Source organism: Zingiber officinale, chromosome 3B, assembly GCF_018446385.1.
Source record: "Zingiber officinale cultivar Zhangliang chromosome 3B, Zo_v1.1, whole genome shotgun sequence".
NCBI classification, from domain to species: Eukaryota; Viridiplantae; Streptophyta; class Magnoliopsida; order Zingiberales; family Zingiberaceae; genus Zingiber; species Zingiber officinale.
In genome coordinates, this window is record NC_055991.1 from 34905129 (window position 1) to 34925283 (window position 20155).

The following is a 20155-nucleotide window of genomic DNA, read 5'->3' on the forward strand; positions in this document are numbered from 1 at the left end:
GCTTCTCAAGACTAATTTTAAAGGTAGATAAATCATAATTTATGCACAGCCTTCAGAATATCTATCCCTATTGAAATTCAAACTTCGATCCTTATCTTTATTAAAGGATACTTTAGTTTGTTGAACTCCACTGATCCGGATAAGTTGTGTAGAGAATTGAGTGGATGCTACAGCAGGTACTCGGTGCTATCAAAGCATGAAGACAGCAGAGCTGCTACACCACATAACCTTAATTTTTGTTATTCCTTTGATTTTAAAAAATAATAAATTAAAATTCATGTATCAATGCTTTTTGGCCTCTATACCTGCATGGTGCTGGGACCGATTACATTCCATCGTTGCATGCTTCATCTTTTTGCCAGCGCTGTCATTGGCAGTTCACATATAGCTGGCCTGAAAAGAATAATGGAAACATAGCTAGGTCTACTTGTGTCAGAGTCTCTTCGACTTCTTGTGATGGAAACTAGTTGTCGGTTTGTGATGGGGAATGGACTCAACTTGCAGTAGGATGCATCATAAAGTTAAAGTTGCAATTAGTATATGACGATCTTCTGAAGGCTGATGAAAGTGGCCATCTTTTGCTATTAGCAGGCTCTTTAATCAAACCTGAGTAACTTGCTTTTCCATCATCGCTTCGACTCTTGGGTACTTATTCTACTTAAACCTGTGTAAAATTTTCATGTACATATATACTTCTGACGCAATAAATTAGAAAAAAAAACAAATACTAGTACAACCACAATCTGATACGCATCTTCAAAGAAAGACTGGATGCAAAGAGTAACATCATCAGAGATCCAATCTCGGGTGAGCTGAAATCTTGATGTAAAGTTCATGTAGTGCTGTTTTACAGTGTTAGCCTATTCTGTTCAATTCATACCAGAAACAAATTCCAACTTAAAGATGATAATTTTAGTCTATTTATCTGAACCACAAAAAAGCTATGACTGAAAATTACACTTAAATAGCTTCCATCTGTTCAAATAAAAAACGGAAGGATGATTCTAATAGTTGTGTGATTTGGACATGTTCAGAAGAATCCTTGAGCTGGAAACTGGAAAGAAATGCAAAGGTAGAATTTATAGCCGAGATAGTTTATGAGCTCTGCTTGAGGCCTCATCAGTAACCCATTTAAAGACAACACGGAGTTTCCTCAGGAATGATGTGTCCCTTGGAACTTTATCCATGAGGTCAAACATGCGGAGCTGGAGATTGGCTCGTGTCATTTCTTCCAGTATAGGGGGAGACTGCATGTAAAGATTTTTGCCCCTGTACGTGACACTAGCTTTTGACACAAGAAGCTATCGATGTTTGCCAACAAGTTCGATGAACTATGGAATATAGATAAAAAATATAAGTAAATTTTGTTGGTTAGAATCTGGCCAACTAGAAATGAATTGTAATGCATGTATGAACATACGTGTAATTAATATATAAATATAATATTACTAAAATGTCCATGTATAATGCATGTATGCATGTATTCTGGCTGGCCAGATTCTGACCATTTAGCACTATCCAAAAAATATATATATAACATACAAAAACATGAAGCAGTTAGGCAGAAGAGAGAAAAAGAAAAAGGAAAAAAACTTCCACAACTAATAACGTGAGCATGTTATATACAACAGTTTCTTTTCAGAAAGTGGGTTATTTATGGTGCTACACAAAAAAAATGCAGAAAGGAACCCGCACCTTTTTTTCCTTTTGTGAAAGATACATATACACCAACAGATTTCTCTGATGCATTAGTTTTAAATATGAGTTTAGTAGTATCTAGTTATGGGAAAATGAACATGGCAAGTGGGAATGATTGTGGATCCACTGAAGGTTATACTTTGGTTAGCTTTTGCTTGCCCTGTCTAAAGTCTTTGATCAACGAATTCTAAAGATATTTTCATGATGAGAATTTCCATATACTGTAAAAAGTAACATGAATATGGTTTAAGATTCTTGTAATGGTCATTCTATCAGTTTCTGATAACTTCAGAATGTAGTGGTTAGTTCAAAGGCCTAATTTGGAGATCATTTGCCCCAACATAAGTCAAGGTAACAGCTTGGCTGATCTTGCTTAATAAAATGAACACTATGGCCCTTCTAGCAAGAAAAGGAGTTTATCTAGATAGCTGTGAATGCATTCTATGCTTGGACAAGGATTCTTCATTTGTGATGACTGCAAATCACTTATTTTTTTAATGAAAGGTAGCGATTACCGGCTGGGAGATCATTTGTTAAAGCTTGAAGTGCAGGAAACCAGCAATGTTTACAGAAAAACTCTGCCTAGCCACAGGAGCCAAGCTTAGGATAACACAGAAATCCAAGCATGCTTGTACTTGGTATGGCTGCATTTCATGAAGGTGAATTTAGCAAGGTTCCAAATAAAGGATTTTGACCATATTTCTTTTTCTTCCGGCCAAGCATCCTAATGTGAAAATGCCATAAAAAAGGGGTAGCCATAGACTGTAGCCAATAAATCAAATGAAGGTACGGAAAGCCAGCTCTGATGCCTGTTTTTGACACCTTGAATCAGAGTTTGGACAGTGTGATCTTTGCCCGTAAATGTAGAAGGGGGTATTCCAAAAGCAAGTCTAGTCCATATGTTGTGAAAGAAAGCGGGTTACCTTCACCTTCTCAAGAGACGGGTTGCTTTGTAAGTTACAGCACTTTGAGTACCTCGTTATAGTTGTGAGGTATTCTATAACTTAGGACTCAACCCTTGAATGGCTACTTTCACTCTTCAAACCGGACTCAAGGACTAACCCTTTGGCTTTATACATGAAAAAGGGGAACGATCTTCTCATCAATCCATGGTTGCCTTGCAAGAGATCTAATGTAGTGACAGAAGAGAGAGTGGCTCACACTGTTGGTTTTGAGCGTCACCCTATTGTTTTATTTCCCGCATTGACCAACCTTGGCACTAAAGTCACTAGTTTAAATGGCACCTCACTGGCTTGGAAAATGGAAGCACTACTAAAGGTATCCTAGTAGCAAGCGCTTGATTTTAACCCGTAGAATTAGCAATCATTGACAATAGAATATCTAACGATAAGGACTTGCTTCAAAATGTAACCCATTAATGACTGCTTGCTTTCAACTGGAACAGAAACCCAAGTGAAAGGTACCTCTTGAGTGAGATGGCCTTCGAGGGGTATTAATTCTTTCGGGACGCCAAAAGAGGGTTTCACCTTTCAAATCAATCTTGGCTTCTTTATCAGTAGGTCTGGTCAGTCAAATTCAAATGCTTAGCTATTCCTCTCTGCCAATGCAACTAGACATTGTATTTTCTTCCTCTAGCCAGGCCAGAGGCCAAAGCTAACTCGTCCTTTTCTTATTCACACTCATGAACTTTTACTCTACATAATTAAGGGCACAAGCTTCTCAAAAGATATTAGTTGCAACCTTCCCTTTAGTATTTCCTCTTTTCTCTGTCTCTCAAATAAGAACAAGTCTCCAATATCAGAAGGTATCCTCATAAAGGCTCATAGCACAAAATCAAATGATAAAAAATACTAAAAATCAATAGTGCAAGTCTCAACAGAAAGAGAGCCCATAAAAGGTTAATTGACCTGTGAAAGAGTAGTGGAAGTGTCAAGTTCAATGAGAGTTCCAGCCCCACAAAAAAGACAATCTGTGTCTCTAACAAAATCAGTTACTTTTATATGTGTTCCATCCAGACCATTGTATCTGAAAAACACAGAATAAAGTAGTTAGAAGATATAAATGGTGTCTACATTTTTTAAAAACTAAGGCCCTACACAGGGAGAAATGCATGCCATCCTTTTTATAAACAGAGATGCGAACTAGAAAAGGATATCAATTTAAACTTTGAATTTATAATTGCTTTTAGTAATTGTCCCATTTTAGATGTCGAAAGTTTAGTATCTATTGGTTTGGTAAAAATTTGTAATTATATTTTAGTTTGGCAGGAATTCTTTTGATTTGGTACCATTATATTAAGATTGTTATATTTCATAATTAGAAATATATTTTTCTCATTTGGTTGGTATTTAGTGTATAAAAGTGTTTTTGTCTCCATGTATTTTTTAGCTTTCGTTCGGTAAAATATTTTTTGATAATCATTGTGTGATATTTCCTTTTATTCTTTGTTTCATTAATTTCATCTTGATTTTTGTGTGTTTTAAAGATTCAATTTTGAATTGTATTAATTTAGTATTGAAGCATTCTTGTGTGATATCAATTTGGTATCAAAGTCAAGTCCCAACTATGCCATATTCTTGGTATCAAAATCAAGTCCAAACCATGCCATCCACTCCACTGCATTCTTCATCTTAATTCCTTCTCAAGCATTCGTCCATCCATCACCTTCACACATTCGCCTTCTTCCATCACTTCTTTGCTTACTTCACCACTCGCTTTCTAGCAAATCTTCTCCACCAGACGTGTTCAAGCCTTTACAATTCTGAAGTTCTGCCAAACCACACTGCCAGCAACTTCCTCATAGAACTGGTCCCTCTCCACTGTTATTATCCATCGCTACTCATTGCTCACTGCACTGCTTCTCCAAAATTGCTCCATATGTCACCCTTCGCTTTGCTTGATCACCTACAGAGCTCTCATTTCAGACTACTGATTACTGAAGCTATCGAACCATCATAAGCTCTATACTCCTTGTCTTAGAATTCACCTTGCTATGAATTTTTCAGTCCCTCGGATATCTTATACCGTCCTTTGTCAATCACCTTCAAGTCCACCTCGTATTGGACCATTGAGTCATCAAATAAAACCAAAACAACTTAGTCAAGTGTCAATCATCACAACTTGACCCTGTCCACTGACAAGCTCTAAGTGCAACGAACAAACTTCCTATAAACTTAATACACGAATATTAGTAGCACATGCAAACCTAACTTGAAGTTTTTGCTAAACACAACACATGAAACATCCTTAGGGCAACATAGTTGAATCCTACAATTTATGAACACTGTTGCACTGATAATCTCCCCAAAGCAATCGTAGTGTAATGGATGAACAATGGTATAAACCATGCCCAGATAAACTTTCGAACAGAGAGCTAAATTAAAAATTATATCAACTCAAAGATAACAAATTATAAGACTCTTGACTCCTTTTATAAGCTAAAAAAAACATGAAAACAAATATTCAAAATAATGAATATAGACTATAATTCATTGATTATAATTATTCCTTATTTATTATGAAAATAGAAAATACCAATTGACTCCAACGTAACAAACAACACAAATCAAATCTCAATTTGTTGTAGATGCACAAATCTTGAATATTTTTGAGTCGATTCCATTATATTATAGATAAGTATGATCTAAGCATCCTTTCCCATGAACTAGGTAATTGTGAGTGTTTCTAATAGAGATATATCTAGGAGTCCACCATATGTTCAATTTGGTAAGACAGGTATCACATATGAGAGCGCAGGAGTCAGCAGTGTTGATACACTAGCAAATACAAAGAGGAAGGACCAATATATCAATAAAATCTCATTATTGAAAATTGAACTAATGTTCAAATTACCAGGCATAGTCGACAACATATGCAATAGCCTCAATTTTCCTCAATTTAAAATGGACTAGATGAGTAAGCATGAAGCTTTTTAAAGAAGTTTTTAAGAAAGCATTCATGGAGAATGCGAATAAGTAGATAGTCTCCTAGACATCAACATCGATATCTCTGATGCGGTTCGTAAAGCTCTTAGTTGACTCGAATGAATGGAAAGTGGTAGGTAAAAATTCAAGTCACCATATTGATGAATTTTCGATTTGATTTTGAATGGACTATGATTAGTAGAATGATTTATGGAATTGACGACCTGGAGTTTACCCCACCAGGCATAGCACAAACGGTGAGCGCATAACATCTCTAGTGTAATGGTCAGGGGTCGATTCTTAGGAACTGATGATCCGGGTTTACCTTACAATGCGCCTAACGCTTGTGTACTTACATTTACCTCCCTCCATATCCCTAGGACCAGTACTAAGGGGGTCATTAAGATAGCAGATCTACCATTTATGGAATGTTGTAGTTCAATTAGGCAAGTTGCAGATTTAATAAGAACCCATGTTAATAAGTTTCCTAAACTATTAAGAACCACACCAGCCTGGCACTTGGCCATCTATTTGCGAATAGAAGGCAAATAAAACTTAAGTTAGGACCCAAATAATTTCTCTAGAATTTTTCAAAAGTAGCTAACAAAATTTTCACTCATATTTGACACTGCGGATAACCCACGCAACTAAATAATTTTCCTAAATAACAACTTGGCTATTTAAGATACATTGTTTGTTTTATTGCATAGAATGAAAAGTGTCATTTTTGTAAATCCATCTATCACTACTAAACAATTGAGTAGTGGCTCCTTTGGTCCAAGGTAATCCTAAGACAAAACCCATGTTACTGTCTTTCCAAAGATCGTAAGGTAGAAGCAATGGCATGTACAACCTCGTGTTTACATAGTTGTATTAATTATTTGATGTGCAACATTATGATATGGTTTGTGTAAAATCTTGTCACAGAGAGGACCAATAAAACTGATTTAACACAATGACAACGGTGTTTCCTTTTCCAAAATGTCGAGCTAGATCATCGTTGTGTATTTCCTCTTTGAGTGAAGTTCTAAGGATGCATAAACGTGTGCCCTTAAATTGGTAAGGGTCTCTAATCACAAAATTTAGCAAATCATAAGACCTCATTTTGAACATCCTTAAAAAAATATTCTCAAAACTAGGGCAAATAACATAATCACCCTTGATACGATTGAATCCTACTACAGTAATTGTCCCAAAATTAGGGCAAGTGGCATAATCGCCTTTGAGATGATCCAATTCTACTACAGTCATGTTCATGGTACATAGTGCGGCAAGAATACCACTTAGTGCAACAACTAGTTTGTTGTCCATTCCATAACAACGTTTTCAAAAAATAAAGGAACACAACCAACCTAGCAATGCGTTTGACACTTAACTTCTTCTAAGATTGAATGAAACTTAATGTCTTAAGGACTAAATGGATGATGTACTCATAGGGCACTAATTAATAGCACCAATGTCAAAGGGCCTAAATAAAACACGAAAAACTATCATGTCATAGTGAACTAACATTGTCGAGTCTCATTGAATCTCTTGCTAAAAATGCAATTGGGTGTCCTTGGCTCATTGCGTCAGCTATACCTATTCAGTCGTGTTGTAGAATAGCTCAAATGGTTTAGAGAAGTCACGAATTAGATCTTCAGAGCATAATATCATGAAAGTTCTAACCCCTTAAATGATCAAATTGGATACTTTTTTTAGAAAGAGAGAATTTGCATGCATTACATTTAGAGAGAAAATAGAAAGGCACAAAGAAACAAGCTTAGTTTCTTTCATAACCAATCTTATCAAAATAGTAAGAAAATTTGAGAGATGAACGGAACCAAATGGTCGATATATCTCCACCCTTAACTTCACATCTCTACCATCACTTCTCTTCACCATCAATGGCAAGTATAAGGATCAACAACTACCATTAGTCAGTCACATTCTTAACGAGCACAAGTTAATTGCACTAGTTAAGCCGCCTTCATTTATTTGTTTTCAACAATTTATATTCATGAAAAAGGTATAATACAGGAATTATTGGTTATTTTTTGGCATCTTATTGGACCATATTCTTGTTGTTGTTGAAGAATTGTTTTAGAGAGTGAGCTATTTAAGCTTTAAAAAAAAATCAATTTGGAGGTGACCATATTAAGCATCAATTTTTGTAGTCTTGATCAATTTCACCTTTTTCCATCAGTTAGAATAAACTAGTTCTACATAATCCATTCAATTCATTTCTTTACTACATAGTTGGTTATGTATGCATTTTGATATTTCAATGGTTTACATTTCATTTGTCTGTATAAGGTCAATTTGTTAAGCCTATTTAAATTATCTCAATCATAGCTAAGAGTTGACTAAAATTATTAATTTAAAGTTATTTAATTAAACCTTAACTAACAACTTACCCGCGTATCCTATTACGACCAGGTGATGAGTCTGATGTGTCGCTAGGATCACACGACAAGTCCGGACGCGTCGTGGGATCGCATGTAGTTTGGACTCGTCGTACGAAGCCTCCAGGCATGTCATCGTACTCGGGCAACGCGCTTAAGCTCGCGCGACGCATCAGTCGCAAGGCACGTGCAATGTGTCAGGTCGCAAGGCATGCACGATGTGTCTGAACGCGTCGACAAGCTTGAGCGACACGTCCAGACTTGTCGCACGAGCACATTGGCGGGCTTGAGTGACGATTCTGGGCTCATCACGAGACTTGGACGATGCGTCTAGGCTTGCGCGACATGTTCGAACTTGTTGTCGGGCCCAAGTGACGAGTTTGGATGTGTCGTGGTGGCGAAACAGTGATGGCGGTGGTGAAAGGAGGTGAGTTACCACCTAAAGTACACCTCAGACAAAGGCAGTGTAGTTGATGTCGGCCTCTTGCCTAGGTGATCGCCTCGACCGCCATTTAGAATACTGATTTTGGAACAAATATTTTGTTAACATTTTTCTTCATCATTTAATAAAGTGTTGCATATTCATTATTTATGGTTTTTGATGCAAAGATGAATATTGTCCGAGCAAGGGTTATCTCTCATATAAAGATGAAGTCTCTGGTCGTGATAGCCCTAGAGGTCACGGGTTTAAGTTTTGGAAATAGCCTCTTATAAAGCAGGGTAACAATAGACTCTTCCATAGGACCCCGCATCGGGGGAACTTCGTGCTGTCTTTTATTAATTATATTATAAATTTTCAAATTTATTAACTATTCCACTGCTTTATTATCACTCTACAAGTTCACTCCTGCCAACTTCCACCTATGTTTGCTGTTTTAGAGCTTATGCTCAATGTCATAAGCTTCTTAACCTTCACCTTTGTCCATTCCTCTAACACTTATTCTTAGCCAAGCCTCTAGCCTTTGTAAAATTCCTTTGTGCCTCTCCCTTCAATGAGTCTACTTTTTATAGATGTTCCTTTTTTCCAATGGCCACCAAAATCTAGCCTAGCCAGAGATTCTTTTGTTTGACTCTCAACGAGTAAAGGCCAATACAAAGTGATATAGGTGGTATTCAATAAATTGGGATTGTTATGAGAAACACCTTGTACCTAGCAAGTGGATAAATTGTTCAGGTTTTGCTTGATGGGTAGAATGGTAAGATATGCCTATGCTATAAAAAAAACAAGAGGATATTTGAATCCTAAACTAGCATTTATGTGCAACAGGCTTTAAGTAGTTTTAGAATCCCTGTCCTAACTTGCCTACCTTCCTCTAAAGTGAACAACTTTTAGATGGTCTCTCTCCCTCTAATTTAGCATCTCTCCATCAATCTTCTTTCCTATTTTAAACCTCCAAGGAAATAGGTCTAAGGGATTAGGCAAATTGTGACCAAGAAAAAAAAGGTAAATAGTATGAAGAAAAAAGGGCAAGGTACTCACGTGAGATAATTGGATAACATTTTGCTGCATCCAGATACTATCTTCAATGTTTCCAAGGCACAGGCAGCAGAAACAATTGCATTCGTGGATGCAATAGCAGGAATTAAATTCTTCACAACACCCTGCAAAGTGGGAAGTTGACCATGCTATATGATGAAGACTACAAAAGGGAGGTATTTGAAGGTGAAATGACACATACTGGCCTGCTTCCTGCTTTCAGATTTATTCTTATGGAGATCAGAAAAAATTAAACATGTGGTTCTAGACTAGATTAAGCCTTTAAGCTTTTAACTCAGAAGTAAATACATTTCAACCTAATCATTCAAATGCAACAGGGTGTCCAAAGCTTTTGGGAGGCTATAAGCCAACAATCCCATATACCATCAGTGGGCATCAATCAAATACAAGCCTACTGTTGCATAACTTCTCTGCTGATCCACCATGCATCAATGGTGGATGTCAAAATCACAGGCCCAGAAGTGAGTACCTATTTAGGTTCTATACAAATCTGGGAAATGACTGGCAAGCCCCAGATAAGCTCCGTTAATGTTTAGGTTTTCACATATTACAACAGATAGAGTAACATTATAACATGCCAATGCCAACCCCAAGCCCAAATGTGAATTAAAAAAATGAAGGGTTTTATCATAACAAAACTAACTTAAAATGATCGTAAGAGCTCCATTCTCGTTGTCAATAAATTTTCATCATGGCTCATCAGGTTCCAGCCATGTTAAAATACATGTAGCTCTATAATATTGCATAAAAACTGTCCCCTGAGGATCTTGAAATTTCCATCACATTGCCATGCATGTAGCTTCATTGACTAAATAATTTAATATATTTATTATTCGCTATGCATATTCATTTTATACTTTAAAATTTACTATTCACAACCTATTAAATAAAAAGCAAATGGCAAGCTCGAAATCCAATTGATTGCAATAGATTTCAGTTCCACGCTTAAATGTTAGTTCTAAAGTTGATTGGCTAACCACCTATTCCAAAAAGTCAAACATCAAGTTATGTATTTATATCATCAAAACTCTCCCTTCATGTGTGTAGGTGGGTACCTGACTTCAGTGTCTCAAACCCAACACATGAGACAATTAAATCTTTCTTTTGTCACAGGTGGGATTATCCCTAATCTCCTATTCCAATTAAATTTGATTCACGTGCCAACTAAATTTGATTGACTAACCGAAGCCCCAAGTTATTAGGAAAGACAAATCTATATATTTATATTGCTTACATTAATTTTTTGTAATGTCAAAATGATCCTACAAGGTATGCTTCAAATTCATATAAGAACTCATGTCACTTGAAAAATATTCACACTGCCAGATCATGCTATAGTGAAGGTTGTTTTTGTTTCTGTTTAAATAAACCTACCAACTTAGCTTAGTTGTAATTTATCTCTGAATCTATTCCATAGGAAATGCATGAATCTCTATTACACAAAATTAATTAGAAAACAGGACAATATAGTGGAGCACAGCTTGTGTTTGCCTTCAACTATTAAAAAATTTATCTTTAAGAGAAGGCCTTAGCTCTCATTGCATTGCTTAGGGGGAAATCGTCAAACACCGTAACAAATGAACCTAATATCAAAATCCTATTGTGTTGGATCGAAGCACGCTAGAAGAGGGAGGGGGGGGGGATAACGCTCGTGGCTTTCACGTTCGTTTTAAAACAAAAATCAAAGAGATAAGGGCAGCGGAATAAAGATAGAAACGAAAAGCAAACAACACTAACACACTAAGATTTACTTAGTTAGGAGCATGTGAAGGCTCCTACTACCCGTGATCATCGATCGTTTTCGTTGGGCAATCACTATCAATTCGGAAAGTTACAGTAATGATTACAGTTAAGCAATTAATTTTAACAAAAACAAATAATACCGACGAATTGGAGAATCAGATCTTAAACGTGGTTGTCGTCGGAGCAGCTTTTGGGTGTTGCAGAGGCTTTATCAGAGCAACGCACAGGAGCAGAAGTTGCTTGGAATGTCGTTGTGAAACCACTGGTCGAATGCTTCTTTTATAAGTTGTTCCAGGCGCCTGAATTCCCTCCCGGGTGCTTGGATCGTGCTAACGTAGCGTGCTCTCATCGAAACTCGATCCAGCAAAGGTTATCCACTTCCGGGCGCCTGAACCGTGACGTAGGTTCTACCAATCCTCACACTCCATCACAACAAACAGATCATATTTTGGCCGTCCGGGCGCCCGGACAAGCTCCGGGCACTCGGACCGCGAGGGTGCTAGGACCGCGAGGGCGTCAGGACCGCGAGGGCGCCTGCCCTTCGCCCGGGTTGCTGCTGGAGGAAGGCATCCCGGGCGCCTGGACCCCCATTTTGCCTATTTTCAATTTCCTATAAAATAAGGTTAGTCCAGACACATAATATGTAAAGAAAGATAAGATTTGACAGTCTTCGAACCGTCCGGTCCTGACTTTGAGTTTCACTAAAATTCTAGATCGGACAGACGTCTACTGTTTCCTCTTCGGGAAATGTGTCCTCATCTACTCCTCTCAGGAGAAATTACCTTTTGCCATATTAGTCCTCCAGATCGTCTGGACTTCTGCTCAACATCCGAGATTTTAGGACTTCTCCGCTGGGCGTCCGATCCACGAACCGTCTAGTCTTCCACCTAGTGTCCGCGACCTCAGGACTTCCACCTAGAATCGGCGATCCTAGGATTTTGCCTGACATCTTCGACCTGTTAAGACTTTGCCTAGTCCCTCGGACTAGGACTTCGTTGCCTAATCACAGCTAGGACTTTCCACCTGCCTAACTGCAGTTAGGACTTTCCTTCATCTAAGATCACTTAGGAATTTCCTGCACACTTGGTGCAACTTGTTAGACCACAAGACAACTTAACTTTGAGCCTCTTTGCCATTATCAAAACACAAGTTCGATCGTCTGGTACTCCCTGCACCAACAATCTCCCCTTTTTTTTATTATGGTAACCTGGTTCAAAAGTTAAGTAAAAACATACAAAATAATAAGGCATTAAGAACAAGTAGATAAAAACTTTTTCAAAAACTAAGAATTCTTTAAAGAGTTAAAAAAAAAACCCCTAAAACATTGCATTTTCTTAGTTTTTTCTTTAATAAAAAAACTTAGCTCCATTCTTAGATTTTAAGAACCTTTGTTAAGTACTGAGCTTTTGAAAAAGATTTCTTATATAAACTCTGTTAAGTACTTAGCTTTAAAAAGATTTTTATAAACACTTTAAGTATTTAATTAGTTTAAAAAAGATTTTTTATAAAAACTTTAAGTACTTAACTAGCTTTAAAAAGTTTTTTTTATAAAAACTTTAAGTACTAAGTACTTAACTAGCTTTGAAAAGATTTTTACAAAAACTTAGTTTAGTTTTTATTTAACTTAACTTCTATTATTCCTCCCCCTTTGATATATATCAAAAACAATCTCAGAGTTTAGAGAAAAAAAAAACTTTTAATCTCCCCTTAATTCCAAAATTTTAGGTGAATGCTTTTAAGTTTGAGAGGGATGTTCCTATTTCTTATCCTAGAGTCCAAGCATGTAAAGCAAAAAAAAAAAATTTGAAAGAAAACTTTAAAGCATTCATCTACTTTCCTTAGAATAAATGTCTAACCTTTAGTTACTAGTTGTTTACCATAAGGTAGTGGCGTTCACTTGGTTGGTCAAGTTAAGTATGTGATCCAGTTAGTTTTGACTAAAAAGGATAACTCAACTTGATCAATTTCAATTGATATTTATAACCCAGACTTATGTTGATGCACGAACATAAGCATTCTAAAGTCCAGGCAATACCCTATGCATCTCACATCATTCTCAGCATTTTTTCATACACAAGCAAGGTATTCTTAGTGTGTTTGTGAGATGCTCTGGCTGAAACCTATGGGTACATGCGTTTTAAGGGGAAAGACCTAGGTTAAGTCCAATATTTGAAAACACTAGTAAAGTTGGGAGTTTTGAAGAAAACAAAATGATTTTATCCTAAAATTTTAAAATCAAACTGATTTTGAAAAGTACTTTTGAAAAACCATTACTTTGAAAAAAACAACAAAAAAAATGAATTTGAAAAATATTTTGAATCTATTCTACTAAGCACATGCCTAACTGTCTTCTAAGTGTACTACACTCGAGTTCAGGTAAGGGTTTTGTCAAAATGTCCACTAGGTTTGACTCGGGCTCAACATAGTCAAGTACAATATCACTCCTAGCTACATGATCCTTACAAAGTGATGCTTAACCTCTATGTATTTAGTCCTTGAGTGATGGATTGGATTTTTAGTCAAATTGATGGAACTTATGTTATCAATTGATATTTTTGTATTTTTATATTCTAATTAATAATATTTTAAAGTGTGCATTATCCATAATAGTTGAGATGTACATTCTCCCATGATTATGTATTCTGCTTCAGTAGTAGATAAGACAACACAGTGTTGCTTTATACTGGATCAGCTTACTAGGCACTGACCTAGAAATTGGCAGCTTCTACTTGTACTCTTTCTATCTAGTTTGCACCAGCATAATCTAAGTCAGAGTACCTAACTAAGTCAAATGTGCTAGTTCTAGGGTACTAAAGTCCTACACTTAGAGTTCCTGTATCTAAGTATTCTTTTTACATTAGTTAAATGTGAATTTAAGGTCGACTTATAGTTAGGTATAATAAACTTCCTATTGCACTTCTATAATATTTTAAGTCTACTGTTTTTCCTTCTAAATCAGAGTCAATTTTAACATTGGTTTCTATAGGAGTATTTATGTTTTTGAAAATTTCCATTCCAAACTTTTTAATTAATTCTTTAGCATATGTTATTTGAAAAACATAAATTCCTTCTTTTGTTTGTTTTATTTGTAAATCTAAAAAAAAAATTAAGTTCTCCAACTAGGCTCATTTCAAATTTATTTTCCATTAATTTAGTAAATTCTTTTAAAAATTTAGTATTGGTTGAGCAAAAATTAGGTCATCTACATAAATTTGAACTATAAAAATATTTTTTCTAAGGTTTGGTCTATATATCCTTGGTTAAACCCCTTAGATATTAGGTATGTTGATAGTCATTCATACTAAGCTTAGGTACTTGTTTTAGTCCATATAAAGCTTTCTTTAACCTAAGGAAATGGTTTGGGTGGTCTAAGTCTTCAAATCCTGGTGTTGATTTACATAAACTTCTTCTTTGATGAACCCAATTAGGAATGCAGATATAACTTGAATCCTTTATGTGCTACATAGGCTAGCAACATCCTGATGGATTCAAATTTGGCTACAGGTGCATTAGTTTTATCATAATCTAATCCTTCTACTTGGCTGAACCCCTTCGCCACTAGTCTATCTTTATTTCTAACTATTTCGCCTTTATCGTCTAGTTTATTTCTAAAGACCCACTTAGTATCAATTATAGATTTATTTGTGAGTTTAGGTACTAATTTTCAGACTTGGTTTCTTTCAAATTGAGCTAGTTCTTCTTGCATCACAATTATCTAATCTGGGTCAGGTAGGGTTTTTTCTATAATTTTAGGTTTAATTTTGGAAATAAGGGCTATTTGACTTAAGTTTCTATAAGATGATCGAGTTTGAACTCCTAGGGTTGGGTCAACCAGAATTTGGTCAGTTGGGTGGTTGGATCTAACCCTATATGGTCTTATGTTAGGGTCAACAATCGGTTCTTATGATTCACTAGGTTTAGGTTTAATTTGATTATCTTCATCATCTTCTATATTTCTTATAATTTGATTACTATTTTCATTAATTAAATTCGATAGGTTATTTTTTTCATTAAAAATTACATTTGTTATTTCTTCAACTTTTAGAGTATTTTTGTTAAAGACTCTATAAACCCTACTAGTTGTGGAGTACCCTAAAAAGATACCAGTTGAAGATTTTGATGTAAACTTGCCTAAATAATCCTTAGTGTTTAATATATGTACTTTACATCCAAAAACTTTTAGATAATTTAGATTGGGTATTTTATTGTAATAAATTTCATAGGGGTTTTATTATGAAATTTATTGAGTAATATTCTATTTTGAATATAACATGTTGTATTTATTGCTTCAGCCCAAAATTGGTTACTTAGGTTATATTCGTTTAACATGGTTCTGGCAGCCTCTTGTAATGTTCTATTTTTTCGTTCTACTAGACCATTTTGTTGAGAGGTTATAAGACATGAAAATTCATGATTATATCCATTAATTTGACAAAATTCATTAAACTTATGATTTTCAAATTTCCCCTATCACTTCTAAATCTTTTAATTTTTGTATCTTTTTCATTTTCTATTAATTTGCAAAAATTATTAAAGATTTCAAAAGTTTCATCCTTAGTTTTTAGGAATTTTACCGAAGTAAATCTTGAGTAATCATCAATTATTACTAAACGGTATTGGTTTCTACTTAGTGACTTGGCTCCATGTGAATCAAATAGGTCTAAGTGTAGGAGCTCAAGTATTGAGTTAGTTCGATTTAGGTTTGTTAGTGTATGGGTTGACTTAATTTATTTACCTTGTTGACAAGCATTAAAAAAAAAGGTAGTCCGGTGCACGAAGCTCCCGCCATGCGGGGTCCCGGGGAAGGATCCATCGTACGCAGCCTTACCTGCTTTTTGCAAGAGGCTATTTCGAGGATTTGAACTTGTGACCTTTTGGTCTCATGTCAATCATCTTAAGGGTAATATAAAGGAATTGAAAGAGAATTGTCAAGTAAAAAAGAAAAACACATAATCAGATAAAAGTGAAGAATGAGAACCACCACAATTATAATTCATCCAAAGAACCTGAAATTTTCAAGCAGCATTAGAAATACCGATATGAAACCAATATTGGCATGTATCCGGCAAAGGGACATAAAGTAGCTATATTATCAAGTAGAGATGTTACAGCAAAATCATTTCAAATTGCGTCAGTAATGCACTCCATAAAAAGAAAGCAAATGTAAACAAGTAGCACTGATTGTCTGATTCATCTATCAATAGAAATCATTAAACTAGAAAGCAACCTCATGGAAGCTTGTCATACCTGTGCCAAAGAATATGTCACACCAGTAATTCCAAAAAGTTCAGCTGTCTTGAGAGCCTGTTCAAGATATTTAAGAAAATATAAATATACAAGAATTTCATATTGAGCAAAAGAGAAACATACACTGCAAACAAGCAAACCTCTGAGTAAACCCACTGCATATGCTCAGGATCATCAGCATCAAAGAGTTTCCATGATGGACCTATCCAAACAGTATATATAATAATAGGAATAGAAGCAAAAAGCAGAGAAATTTAGAATAATATTACAATACCTCTCGCCATTTGATCAGATGTGCATAATTCAATACAATGAGCAGCAGTTATAGGAGTCTCTGAAAGAGTTCATAATGGAAACTTCACTTGTGGTGGGAAGAGCCATATGTTGCACTCAAAAGGAGTTCTTCCTGGAAAGATAACTCTAGCATGGCCCTTAAAACCTTCAGTTCCACCATCTACAATAGGTTTGATTGTCACAAGCAAAGGCTTGTCATCTTCATCATACTCTATATTCCATAAAAGACAATGAGATATGTGATATCAGATGGAGTATTAAGAAAGGTTAAACAATAAAAATTCATTCTATTGAAATGGCATCTACTCTGCATTGAGTTCAGATATCAGATGGAGTATTAAGAAGGTTAACAATAAAAATTCATTCTATTGAAATGGCATCTACTCTGCATTGAGTTGAACTCTCACAATATCAATATGGCTATAGTGACCACTAAAAGATAAAGTAGCAATAAAATGAGAACTGGATTAGTAAAAACATCATAGATAAAAACTGATATTCAAAGGACACCAAATAACACATCTTATTAATGCTGATACCCATTCGCAACTAGGCATTTTGTAATCCTTGCACTATTTGTTACTTGCACACAAACACGATCAACATTATAATCCTAACTACAACAACCATAACAAAGGTACTTGTTCGTAATGTTATTATTTGTTACTGGCACACCAACACGATCAGTATTGTAATCCTTGCCGCCAAAACAATAACAAGTGATGAATCCCAACTACATAGATCTCATCCCAACATACATGTAATAAGATTATAAGCATGGATGTTAAGAATTTCACTCATTACTGACAAGTGCAACCTATGTATATTTTGTAAATATTTGTAACTTATCAAATAAACCTTATTTGTCTCTAATTGTCTAGCTTAATTCTTTAAGACTGAATAATCATTGGCCATTTATCACTGTATCAATTTTTGAAAATTTATTCCTAATAATGTCACCAAAAAAAAATGGTTAAGCTTGGGTTATAATTGTATGCCAGGCTATTATTGAGTTACCACCTGATTCACAAGAATCATGACGTTGAGCTGGGTGTGTTTAAAAAACCCAACAAAAGGATATGTTTGTAACCTTTAAACCTACAAATATACATACAATTTATTCCCAATTTGACTCTAGTATGAAAATCCCTTTTTTTTTTAACAAATGGAATGTTGCAGCCATGGTTAATTTAAGTAGGCATGGCAATTAGAATCTTACCAAGGAAGCCACAAGCAATAGAATTTATATAGCTTCGAGCTTCAATTGAATCAAGGCCAAGGACAATTATATTGAAATCATTGAAGAAGCTTAAGTCCTTGTCCTCGATCCTGCAAAAACGAGAAGTAATGTTTACTCCATTAATTCTCTTCATAACTCGTTCAGCTGCTACCTCTGCCTTTGATTTCCCAACATCTTGAATTCTATAATATGAAAAACAAATAAGTAGACATAATTGGTAAAGTGCTGATGAATTTACGTAGATAGAGAGGCAAAACAGTTCATAACACAGAGCAAACATTAGCTAGGTAATATATGGATTCTTAAACTATAATTATGGAACAAAATTTGGCTTTTTAGAAATAAAGAGGAATTAAGTTAGCTTGCTAAGACCACTGAATGCTCTATGTTCATCTTTTAGCACTACTTGACCAAAAAGATCCTGTTTCTTAAGAACTATGATTACAGAGCAAAATTTGGGTTTTCAGAAATGTAGGGGAACTAAGTAAGCTTGCTAAGACCACTGAAAGCCCTATGTCCATCTTTTAGCAATACTTGCACAATAAGATCATGGTTCTTACTGGTACATGAGTTATTTACAGTTAGCTTACTTGCATAATCATGCAAACGAGGAATTAACATTCCTTTGGAACAAACAATTCAATATTTTCAACATCAATATGCTTGCATATTCACATATTCTGTGCGTCCAAACTACCAGAGTAGAAGTTTCAGAAAAAGAATGTGAAATGTAAATACAAAGCTATATTACGAAGTTAAATCAAACACAAACAACATGTTTGCAATAAGGATAAAATTTCAAATGTAAACAAATGAATATTGATAGTATTTGCTTCATCCATCTCTTGCACAAAACACCAAACAATTGCTGGACATGGTACAGGAACATCCGCAACTGCTATACATTCTAAATCCAAAACCTGAAGAGGAACTGGCGGTCGAGATTGGAGACCTCAATGGTGTCCATGTCAATAACGTCGATGTTCTTGAACCCGGACAAGGCCAAGTCCTTGAGCAGCTCGCAGCCCAAGCCGCCGGCCCCGACCACGAGCACCCTTACGATGTCTCCGATGTCCTCCCTCAGCTACGGAATTCATTCCACAAAACATTCACGCCAAACCACAAGAAGGATAACTTGATGCAGATTTTGGGATAACGATACTCACGGTGGGGCTCGGTTCGAAGTCCTGGCCGACGATGTTGCCGGGGCGGCTGAGGAGTTTGTCGACGTCCCTCCACCTACGGGGATCGGAGAAGAGATCCTCCATCTGGCGATCTCCTCGCAGTCTTCGTCAGCTGCTGCTTTCGTCAATTTACGAACTGGAGAGGAAAAAAACAAACCCAAAGAAGAGGAAGCAAATCCTCGACGGAGATTGAATGCATTGATGCACCGAAGGAGTACACACTCCAGAGAAACGTTGCACATTTGCACGATCAAATGTAATTAGATTTACGACTTCTGGTTTACCTGATTGTGTACCTTCCTTGTTATTGGTAAAAAGTGCATCGTTCCTTTTGAACGACGAACGTCTAAGGCAATGCACCGAGATCCGACGCGCGAGGGTGGCTTAGGGCGTGAGTTAGTCGCGGTGAAGAGGTTCACCTGGTCAACAGTTTTAACAGACACCCTGTTCATTATTAGATAAATTGCATAATAAATAATGCATAACAGTTATTATTTGTCATATAGATTTTTGAAAAATAAAATGTAAACTCTATAATTATCTTAAAATAATCAGAATGATCTCTATTATTTTTCTGAAAAATTATATTTTATGATAAATTTTAATTTATTTTTAAACTATGTAATTTTAATAATTAACTCTTTAAAAATTGTATATAATTTTTTAAAAAATATGCTTTCGTATGGCAATTTCATTAGAATTAATACGTGTCTTAGGGTATAGTTTGAATATTAACATATGCTATATGTTCAAATAACATGTCAGGTATCAATTATTGATACTTCTATTTTATAAACTAATATTTATATTAATATTAATTATTTATTTTTTTATATCTAAAATTTATTTTTTATTTTTAAAACTTTTATATAAAATCTACATACAATACTATAATTGAACACAATTAATACATAGATGTTATAACATCCCTTCGTATTAATTTGTAATATCATTTGAATATATAACGGTAGGATATTTAGATT

General features: G+C 35.4%; 1 pseudogene; it reads right to left on the reverse strand.

Moving 5' to 3' along the window:
- Positions 1 to 671: 671 nt before the first annotated feature.
- LOC122056364 lies at positions 672 to 19534 on the reverse strand (annotated as a pseudogene).
- Positions 19535 to 20155: the final 621 nt, after the last annotated feature.